Consider the following 10439-nt stretch of genomic DNA (forward strand, 5'->3'; position numbering starts at 1 on the left):
TGTAACTTTGTAACCCAAACAAGTTGAAGAACAGGTTTAAAAAGAAAATGTTTAAGGAAAATGCCATTGTCTACCAAACTCTCCAATTACCAAGGAACCATGACCATAAAGAATAGCTTTCCATGCTCTCCAATTACTAAGGAACTGTGACCATAAAAAAATAGCTGTGTGCAAGAAAATAATGTAAACTTTATTTTTACTTTTGTTGTTTTTCTAGCTGTTGATTAAGCCCCTAATTGTAAAAATGGGATATAAATGTATCATGCCAAATGTAATAAGCAGGGGAAAAAAGGAAGAAAGAAGGAGAATTAGAATGACTTAGAATTAAAATCATCAAGATCACTTGACTGTTTGTCTTATGTTCTTTCATCGTCCATTTGCCGAACTTCTACCCACCTTCATGTTCCCTCTTCAAGACCCTAGACCTCAGGCTTACAAGCCCCTCCAGACTGGAGCAGCCCACGGCAACAGTCTTCTCCTGCACTGACACTCTACCCTTCCAAGCATGATGTCCTTCTCCAAGGACTAATAACTCCTGTCAATATGTCCAAAGTATGTGAGATGACATTTCAAAATCTACCTAAAAGAAGCAATTTGGTTTCACCTTCTCCAGAATAGACCTACTTGTTCTCTTGGTAGTCTACTGGATGTTCAATACTCTTCTTCAGCACCACAGTTGAAAGACATCAATTCTGTTATCTTTATCCCTTGTCTAGCTCCCAGATACATAGAAAGCAATTGAGAAGACCATGGCCTGGATCAGATGCCCCTTAGTCTCTAGACTGACATCACTGTTCTTTAGCACTCTTGGGAGAACCTCAACAGCAGACTTTCTCAAAGCAGCTTGTCTTTTAGTTTCCTGACTGCTGCTACCAAGAGTGTTGATTGTGGATTGAGCAAGATGAAATTGTTAACAACCTCAATCTTTTCTCCATCTACCATGATGCTGCTAATTGGCCCATTGGTGACGATCTTTGTTTTCTCAAAGTTGAGATGCAGTCCATATTAAAGACTGTAGCCCTTGACTTTCTTCTGCAAAAGCTTTAGGTCCTCTTAACAGTGTCAAGGAGTGTTTGTTCTTTTGTGACTAAGATAATTTCACTCAGCATAATGTCCTCCAGGCTTCCTCACAGTTGTGTAATGCTTTGCAAGTTCATTGTTTTTAAATGCTACATAATATTCCATTGTGTGAATGTACCATAGTTTTTCTATCCATTTGCTTGTTAATGGGCACTTGGTTGGCTTCCATCTCTTCGCTATTGTGAATAACACAGCAGTAAACGTGGATATGCATACATCTGTTTGAGTTGCAGCTCTGATTTCTTTAGGGTATTTTCCCAGTAGTTAAATTAGTAGGTCAAATGATATTTCTATTTTTTGAGAAAGGACCAGACCACTATCTGTAGTGGCTCTACCATTTTACACTCTCATCAGCATTTAATAAGAGTTCCAATCTCTCTACAACCTCACAAGCATTTGTTGTTTCCTGCCCTGCTGAACTCTGCTATTGTTTCTGGTTTTAGATAATATCTCATAGTTGTTCTGAATGTCTTCTTTTGTTAAGTGTCTATTCCTGTGCCTATTTTGTGATTGGATTGTTTACCTTTTTCTTGTTGGGGTGCTCGAGTATTTTATAAATTTTAGATATAAGTCCCTTATCAGATATGTGATTGCTAAATATTTTCCCAGTCTCTGGGTTATAAAATAGGACAGACATGGTGGGAGGTGTTGGGGAGAAAATGAGAAAAGAGTGAATAGATAATGAACACTGCATTAGAACAGATGAGGATAAGAACTGTCCAAAAGGAAGAGCATTATACATATGACAACAATCTGGAACAAGGGGTGCATTGTGGGATAGGTGTGTGTGTGTGGGGGGAGAAAATGTTCAACAATGGGGGAAAATGTTGTTATGTGTCATCGAGTCACCTTAGACTCATAGTGACCCTATGTACAAAACCTGTGAACTGTACCCGATCCTGAGTCAATCTCATCATATCCAACAGACCTAATTCCATTTCGCCAGACACTGAGTCACTCCACCTCATTCTGGGTCTTCCTTTTCTGCGCTGTCCCACCACCCTTCCAAGCATGATGTCCTTCTCCAAGGACTGGTCCCTTCCGGCCATGTGCACATATGTGAGCCAGAGCTTCAAAATTCTTGCCTCCAGGGAGCAGCCTAGTTTCACCCTCTCCAGGACAGACCTGTTTGTTCTCCTAGAAGTCCACAGTATGTCCGACACTCTTCTCCAGCAGCAAAACTCAAAGGTATCAGTTCTTCTTCTGCCATCCTTAGTCTTTATCCAGCTCTCAGATGTGTAGCAACTAATTGTGAAGACCATGGCCTAGATCAGGTACGGCTTAGTCTCCAGACTGACATTGTTGCTTTTTAATACTCTAGAGAGTTCCCTGGCAGCAGACTTTCCCAATGCAATTTGTATTTTGATTTCCTGAATGCTGGTGCCAAGAGTGTTGATTGAGGAGCCAAGCAAACTAAAGTTATTAACAATCTCAATCTCTTCCCCATTTATCACGAAGCTGCCGATTGGCCCAGTGGTGAAAATATTTGTTTTCTTGATTATAAAAACAAAACAAAAAACCAATGTCAAGGAGTGGGTGTGTATGAGCGTCTGAAGCATGTTTTTGAAGATACAGTGAAAAATAAAAAAACTCCCTACCTTCAGAAAATTTGTAGCTTAAGGAGATAGACTGTGATAATGAACCATAATTGTATTATATGTTGTTATGATCATTATATAGAAATAAATAAGGTTATTTAATGGAGCATATAGGCATAGGGGAGATGCTTATTCTAAAAAAGTGGTCTGGGAAGGTTTCTAAAGATGACATTTAAGACCCAAATTAAGAAAAGCAATTGACTTTGCAAAATGTGAGAGGAAAACATGGAGGCAAAGGGGACCACTTTAGAGGTAGAAAGACTTGACCTATTCAAAGATCAAGGCAAGTCCCATGTGGTATGTTGCAAGGGAGCTGAAAGTGGCATGGGGTCAACAGTACAACGAATTCTCAAAAAACTAGGCACAAAACTTGAGAAACTATTCAAAAGATCCACTGGACTATTAACATTTGGAATTTCTTAGATTTTTAACATTGCAAGGGACTCAGAGATGCACTAATCTTCAAACTCCTCCTGTAGCAGATGATGAAATGAAATCCAGTTCACTCTGATAGCTAACGATGTGGAGAAAAGTAAAACTCGGGTATCAGGTCAATCAAATTACTGTTTACTGATTGCCAGTACTATTTCCTACCTGTCAGTGCCAGGCTTTTGAGGCTTATTAGTATTGACTGGCAAGAATTGATGAAAGTCGTTGCTGGCGACAACATAAGAAAGAGCTACCTTTATAGGTGGGAGCGCTGGCAGCCTAAGTGGCAAGAAGCTGCACTGCAGTCCTTAAGACACACAGTTCAAGGCCAGGAGTCACTTCTCAGGAGAAGGATGGACAATCTCCTCCTATAAAATTAACTGCCTCTGGAAACCTGGCTGAGAGTCAGCTATGGCTAGGTTCTGCTACGGGTTGGTTCTGACTCTATGGTACAAAATAACAACACTTTCGTGAAGCTGTCAGAGTTTAATCAAATAAGTATTTCACAAAGCTTGATTTGCCATCTTTTAAGAAATGGTTCCATTCCTGAGCATTGGGAGAGATGAAGTTCTCGATAAATAGTTTCCCAAATGCAGTTCTGTATTCAGTGATGGGAGAACTCAATGATAGGTGAGAATGCACCAAGAGTGTAATTATTGATGAAACTATTAACAGCAATTGTGGGAGGCCCAGAAACATCTTTGAAAGTCAAGTAAAGCAAAATGAGATTAGAAGCCTTGCTGGGAAAATGTTATGTAGCATTTCCAAGCCATGTCTGTCACTGGATGACTGGCTAGAACATACATCATCCACCACTTTGCCTTCATTCTGACATTTCCTGCCTATAGGTGGCATTTGAAAGTAAAAGCTCTCTATTCTAAAACCTTATTTTTACTATTAGGCTAGCATGACTATAGAATTTTTTATATTGCTTACTCCCTCTCAAATTTCTCTTTTCAATTAAAGAAGCTAAGCCATGCAATTGAACACCAGGCCATGGAAATATATCACTAAACCATTACCTTTCTCAATATCTCATCATTTCAGAAAAGTGACATAGGGAAACCATCCTCAGTACAGTCTAAAATAGCTACTTCAAGGAGATACAAACTAAGAATGCAAGACTAATTTTTTTTAAATATAGAGATCTTACTTTTTAATTGTGATTTTAGTGAAAGATTACAGAAAGGACGAGTTTTCATTCATTTATTTATATATATTTTCCTCTCTGTCACTCAACAATTAATTTTTAATTTTTTTTATTTTATGCTGGTTTACTTACAAAGTTTACACACAGTTTTTCACAACAGATCTTTCCTCTTTCCTTTACCCACCCCTCTCTCCACCCAACAAACTGTGCAACCCTATGATTAAGCACCCCCTCCCCCACCTCACCTATCCTCAGCCCTCTACTCCCCCACTCCCACCCTTAGATCCTTGTACTCATTCCACAATAGTGATCTTACAGAGCATTTGTCTTTATGAGATTGAGGTAGTTCACTTAGCATAATGCTCTCCAATCCCACCCAAGTTAGGTAGTAATTTTTTAAGGTATATCTTGTTCCAGATTGTTGTCATACATATAATGTTTAATCATCTATCCCTTTCAGAAAGTCCTTCCCTTCACCTAGTCCAGTGTAGTGTTAATTATTTAGCCATTCTTTTCCTGCTCTCCTCCTTGTGTGCATCCTATTTTTATAGCAGTGGTCTGTTGCAGTATTTGTCCATTTGTGACTGAGATATTTCACTCTGCATAATGTCCTCCAGACTCATCCATGTTTACAAGTTCATTGTTTTTCAGTGCTGCATAATTTCCAGTGTATGAATGTACCAGTTTCTCTATCCATCAGTTGCTAATATTGGTATTTTATTATAAAAGGTCACAGTTTCCATTAGTAGTCATTCTTAATGGCCTCCAGTTCAATAGGCTTTGTTAAATGTACAATATCATGTAATCATCACTATAATATCACAGATAATAGCTCCAGACCATGGTCTTCATGACTACTTGCTACACATCTGAGAGTTAGACAATAACTAAGGATGATAGAAGAAGGATCAAACAGATGAGGGAGAGAACTGCTTAAAAGAATATATAATTAGGTATTATTGCATGACAGGAGTCCAGAATAAGAGCTGCATAGTAAAGTGGACTGGGGTGCGGGATTGTATAACAGTGAAAGAATTTTTTTTTTCCAAAAAGAAAAGATAACTTGGGGGGAAGGCATGGGCAAGGAGAAAAACGTACAACAATGAATGAATGAATGGAAATCTATAAACTTTGATTAAAATCTCAGTTAAAAAAAAAAAGGAAGGCTCGATGCCTTCGACTTGTGGTGTCAGAGGAGAAGGTTGAACATACTGTGGCCTGTCAGGAGCACAAGCAGGTCTACCCTGGAGAGGGTGAAACCAGGCTGCTTCCTGGAGGCAAGGATTTTGAGGCTTTTTCTCAAATACTTTGGGCTCATGGCCAGGAGGGACCAGTCTTAGAGAGGGATATCATGCACAGGAGAGGAAGATGCAGGATGAGATAGATTGATTGGAGAAATGGGATTAGGTCTATCAGAGATTGGCTCAGGATAGGGCAGGTTTCAGAGCTAATATACATAGAAGTCGCTATGATTGGCAGGCAACTCAATGGCACATAACAACAACCAACAACCTTAAAAATGAGGCTAGTATTTTAAAAGCTCTTTCACTTGAGTGTAAAAGGTTGTTATTTCCATTTAAAGAAAATAACTTTCTCATTTTCAGCTCACAGATGTTCCCTTCATTATCCTGTACCTGAAAATGAAAACCTAGTAACCTGGTCTATAAGACATAGCTCACAGCTTCTTATCTCTGGCCCCTCTATAACTGATCTAGAGTTGTCACAAGCATGGTAGGACATTGGCTACACTAGCTTCTACTTGTTAAATGCAAGTTGCATCCCTGCCCTGTACTCCTCATAACAATCATAAACAGCCCAAATTCATACCATTGCTTTCCGTATTGCCCTACTTCAATCTGGATGGACTTTCTATTGGAGGTGCAGTGGGCTCTTCTCCAAATGGTTGCTCAGCATTTCTTTCTCTCCTGGAGAACTTCATAGCCCCTCCAGTCATAGTGAAGCTTCTAAAGAAGCCTAGGTCTAGCACCTACCTCCCTGGCCATAGATGATTTGTGTAGACATTAGTCCCTCACTCAAGATGGGCCAATAAATATTGTCCTCACACACTGAACACTGATTCCAGCTCAGAATTCCTGCTGTCTTGTACTGAAAGATTGTAACCCTAAACACTACTGGTTAGGGCCTGTTTTTACTTTGTTGACTGTAGAATGGAGATACAGAGAGTAGGATTAATGCAACTACGTAAAAAGAATTAAGGAATAAAGCCTTGAACTTTAAAAATCATAAAAGAAAAAATATAAGTGCTAACTTAAGAGCCCCAGTTTATGGCATAAATAAACTATTAACCATAACTGAAAAAGCATGGGCAGCAGAGGATAAACTAGATGACTGGGATCTTTGAAAAGGAAATCATATTCTACCTCTCCCAACTAGGAAAAATATATGGTATTGACATATCTGACAGGAAGCTAATCTCTAAAATCCATTTTAAAAACTCCAACATTTCAATAAGAAAAAGATAAACAGCCCAATTATAAAATGGGTAGAGGACATGAAGAAGCATTTCATCAAAGAAGACTTTCAGATGGCCCGCAAGCGTATAAAGAAATGTTCAGAAACATGTGCTATTAGAAAAATGCAAGTCAAAACAACAATGAGCTATCCTCCTGTATTAGCAACAACAGCAAAGTTCAATAAGATAGAAAATAGCACATGCTGTCAATAGTATGAAGGGATGGGAAACTCTCATACATTGCTATGGAAATATAAAATGAGGCAACTTCTACTCAGGTTGGCGCTTCCTTAGAAAGTTGAGCATAGAAATACCATTTGGTCCAATAATTTATTACTTAAGTATATATTGTCAAGAAACAAGAGCTGCCACACAAACAGATGCATACCTATATTCGCGGCAACATTACTTACAACAGCAAAGAGATGGAAACAACCTAGGTATCCATCAACAGACTAAAAACTAAAGAAACTATGGTATATTCTCATAAGAGAGAGAATATATATAACACTAAAGAACAGTAAAGAAGTCACAAAGCACTGGATAACATGGATGAATCAGAGGACAGTATGCTGAGTCAAGTCAGTTACAAAATTAATATATAAGGTACACCTAATGCAGGTCATGGTCTTCACAGTTACCTGTTATGCATCAAAGAGCTGGACAATGACCAAAGAAGACAGAAGAATTGATGTCTTTGAGTTGTGGTGCTGGAGAAGAGTCTTGAACATACTATGGACCACCAAGAGACTTAACAGGTCTAACCTGGAGATCATTTATGGACTGAGGCTCAATGTCAAGAAGACAAAGATTCTCACCACTGGACCAATTGGCAGCATCAGGATGGATGGTGAAGAGATTGTGATTGTTCACAGCTTTAGTTTGCTTGGCTCTACAGTCAACACTCTTGGCACCAGTAGCCAGGAAATTAAAAGCTGTATTGCCATGGGAAAGTCTGCTGTTAAGGACCTCTCCAAAGTACTGAAGAGCAATGGTGTCTCTCTGGAGACTAAGGTGCATCTGATACAGGCCATGGTCTTTGCTATCACTTGTTATGCATCAGAGAGTTAGTTGGACAATGACTAGGGAAGACAGAAGGAGAATTGATGCTTTTGAGCTGTGGTGCTGGAGAAGAGTATTGAATGTACCATGGACTGCTAGGAAAACAAACAGATTCATCCTGGAAAGGGTTAAACTGGGCAGCTCCTTGGAGGCAAGGATTCTGAGGCTCCATCTAACATACTTTGGACATGTTGTAAGGAGAGACCAGTCCTTGGAGAGGGACATCATGCTTGCTGGGGTGGAGGGACAGTACAGGAGGAGAAGACCCTCTATGAGGTGGATTGAGTCAGTGACTGGGGTAATCGGGATGGGTGTATCAGAGACAGTACGACTGGCACAGGACAGAGCAGAGTTTAGGACTGTTGTACATAGGGTCACAATGAGTCACAAGCGACTAGACGGCACATAACAACAACAACATCCTGGAGATGATGAAACCAGGTTGCTTCTTGAAAGGAAGGATTTTGAAGCTCTGTTTCACATACTATCGGCATGTTGCCTGGAGGGACCAGTCCTTGGAGAAGGATATCATGCTTGAAAGGATGGAGGGATAGTGCAGGAAAGGAAGATCCCAAATGAGATGGATTGACACAGTAACTGGAGTAATGAGGGTAGGTGTGTCAAAGGCAGGAAGATTGGCCCAGGATAGAGTAGGGTCCAGAGATAGTGTGTGTAGGATCACTATGAGTTGTGGTTAACTCAATGGCATATAACAACATTATATAAAGCTTAAAAAGTTTATACATAAATAGAATAATTTTGGGGTGATTACCAAGTATGAGAAGAGAGTGTTGTTTTTATTAGGTGCCATCAAGAACAGTCAATAGCGACTCTATGAACAGCTGACCTGAACCCAGCCCTGTTCTGTGCTATCTTCATCATCTCTGACACACTAAGACCTTTCTTTGCTGAAGACACTGTGTCAGTTCATCTCAGTAGGAGTCTTCCTTTCCTGTGCTAACACTCCATCTTTGCAAGTATGATGTCCCTTTCCAAGGAATAGCTTCACCTAGCTACATGACCAAAGTATGAAAGATGAAGCTTCACCATCTTTGCTTCCAAGTAGCACCCTGGCTGCATTTTCCCCAAGACATGTCTGTTCTTTCTGCAGTCTGTGGGATATTCAGTACTCTTCTCTAGCACCACAACACAAAGGCATCCTTATTCATTGTCCAGCTCTCTGATGCATAGAAGGTGATTGAGAAGACCATGGCCTGAATTAGTCTTCAAACTTAGATCATTGCTCCTCAGTGTTCTGGGAGAGATAGGAGAGAGAAAATTGGTAAAAGATAATAGATACACATTAAGATATTAAGATAGGTGAAGGAAAACTCACTATACAATAATGTGATGATCAGCACAATATCCCTAAAGAAAGGAAAGAGTCAAGAAAATATTAAAGAATTCATGGAAATCAGAGTTCTAGGGAAGAAGTAGGGAAAGTGTGATTACATTGTGGATCATGTTAGCAAGGTTATAAAAGAAAATGTACATGAGTGGTTGTATGAAATTTAATTTGCCATGTATACCTTTACACAAATCACAATTTAAAAAGAAAAAAAATGAGGGAAAAGACAAATTGAGATATTCATCTACACTCGTTCAAGTCTCTGGTCCTGTTTCACCTGAGGGCCACCATTACTCTCATTGTTTCTGTGACATACTATTGCTTGTGACTGAAAGTCTGAATTTCTCCAGCACTTGGGAGCTATGGCACTCTGCTTTTCTCCTGCACGGACTGAACAGCAAAGAAGGCTAGCATGCAGAGAGAAAAAGGGAAGCAGAAGCAGGAATGCTCTAGCTGATGCTGCTTGATGGATGATCTTAACTTTCCTATCAGTTTATAAAAGCCAGTCCCCTGGAGACACCATCAGTGTTTCTTTGTGGGATGTTACTGGATTTGGGGGCAGGGCAAATTGTACTGGATGGAATTTTTCCCAGGCGCTTGCCATATTGGCCCTTGCCTGTTAAATACCGACATCACTCTTCCCCTGCTCATTATGATAACCATTAGAACAGTCCAACTCTTTGAGAGACACACCTTTAGGAACAATTTTCATCAAGGTGTGAAAACCGTACATCAGACTTTCCAGTACAATCTGGATCAATCTGGTATGTTACTCCCCAAGATTCCAATTAACACACTAGTCATATGCGGTTAAAATCAGAGAGGAATTTCCTTTAGATTATGTCCAAGAAGCCAGAGGTACATGAAACCCAGAATGGCATTTCTCTCTGATCATAAGTCAGCTGCATTTGTTTATGAAAACAAATTATGTTTACATTTTATTTTGATGTCCATCTTATTTCTACTAAATTACTGATTTTTTTTCACACAGGGACATGATGGTAGCAGACTTGGTTTTTTAAAATCATGTAACAAAACTGATTAAAAAGAAGTGATCAATTTTTCTTTGTAAGTTGGAATTCTCCATTGGACTCATAGAATCAAACATCAATACAAAGTTTTGTCTTAGTTTTTAAATTAGCTGATATGTCATCTCTGAAAGAATAGTATCTAAATATCAAGGCAGTGTAGTAGAAAGGGAACTGAATTAACAAGGAGCAGATGTAGATTAGACTAAACAAAGACCCCAATTACCCAGATTAATACAAGTTGGGATCTATTGTCCCAGTTACTTGGTGG

This window comes from Elephantulus edwardii, unplaced genomic scaffold (assembly GCF_000299155.1).
Source record: "Elephantulus edwardii isolate Elephantulus edwardi_28Jun2011 unplaced genomic scaffold, EleEdw1.0 scaffold00061, whole genome shotgun sequence".
NCBI classification, from domain to species: Eukaryota; Metazoa; Chordata; class Mammalia; order Macroscelidea; family Macroscelididae; genus Elephantulus; species Elephantulus edwardii.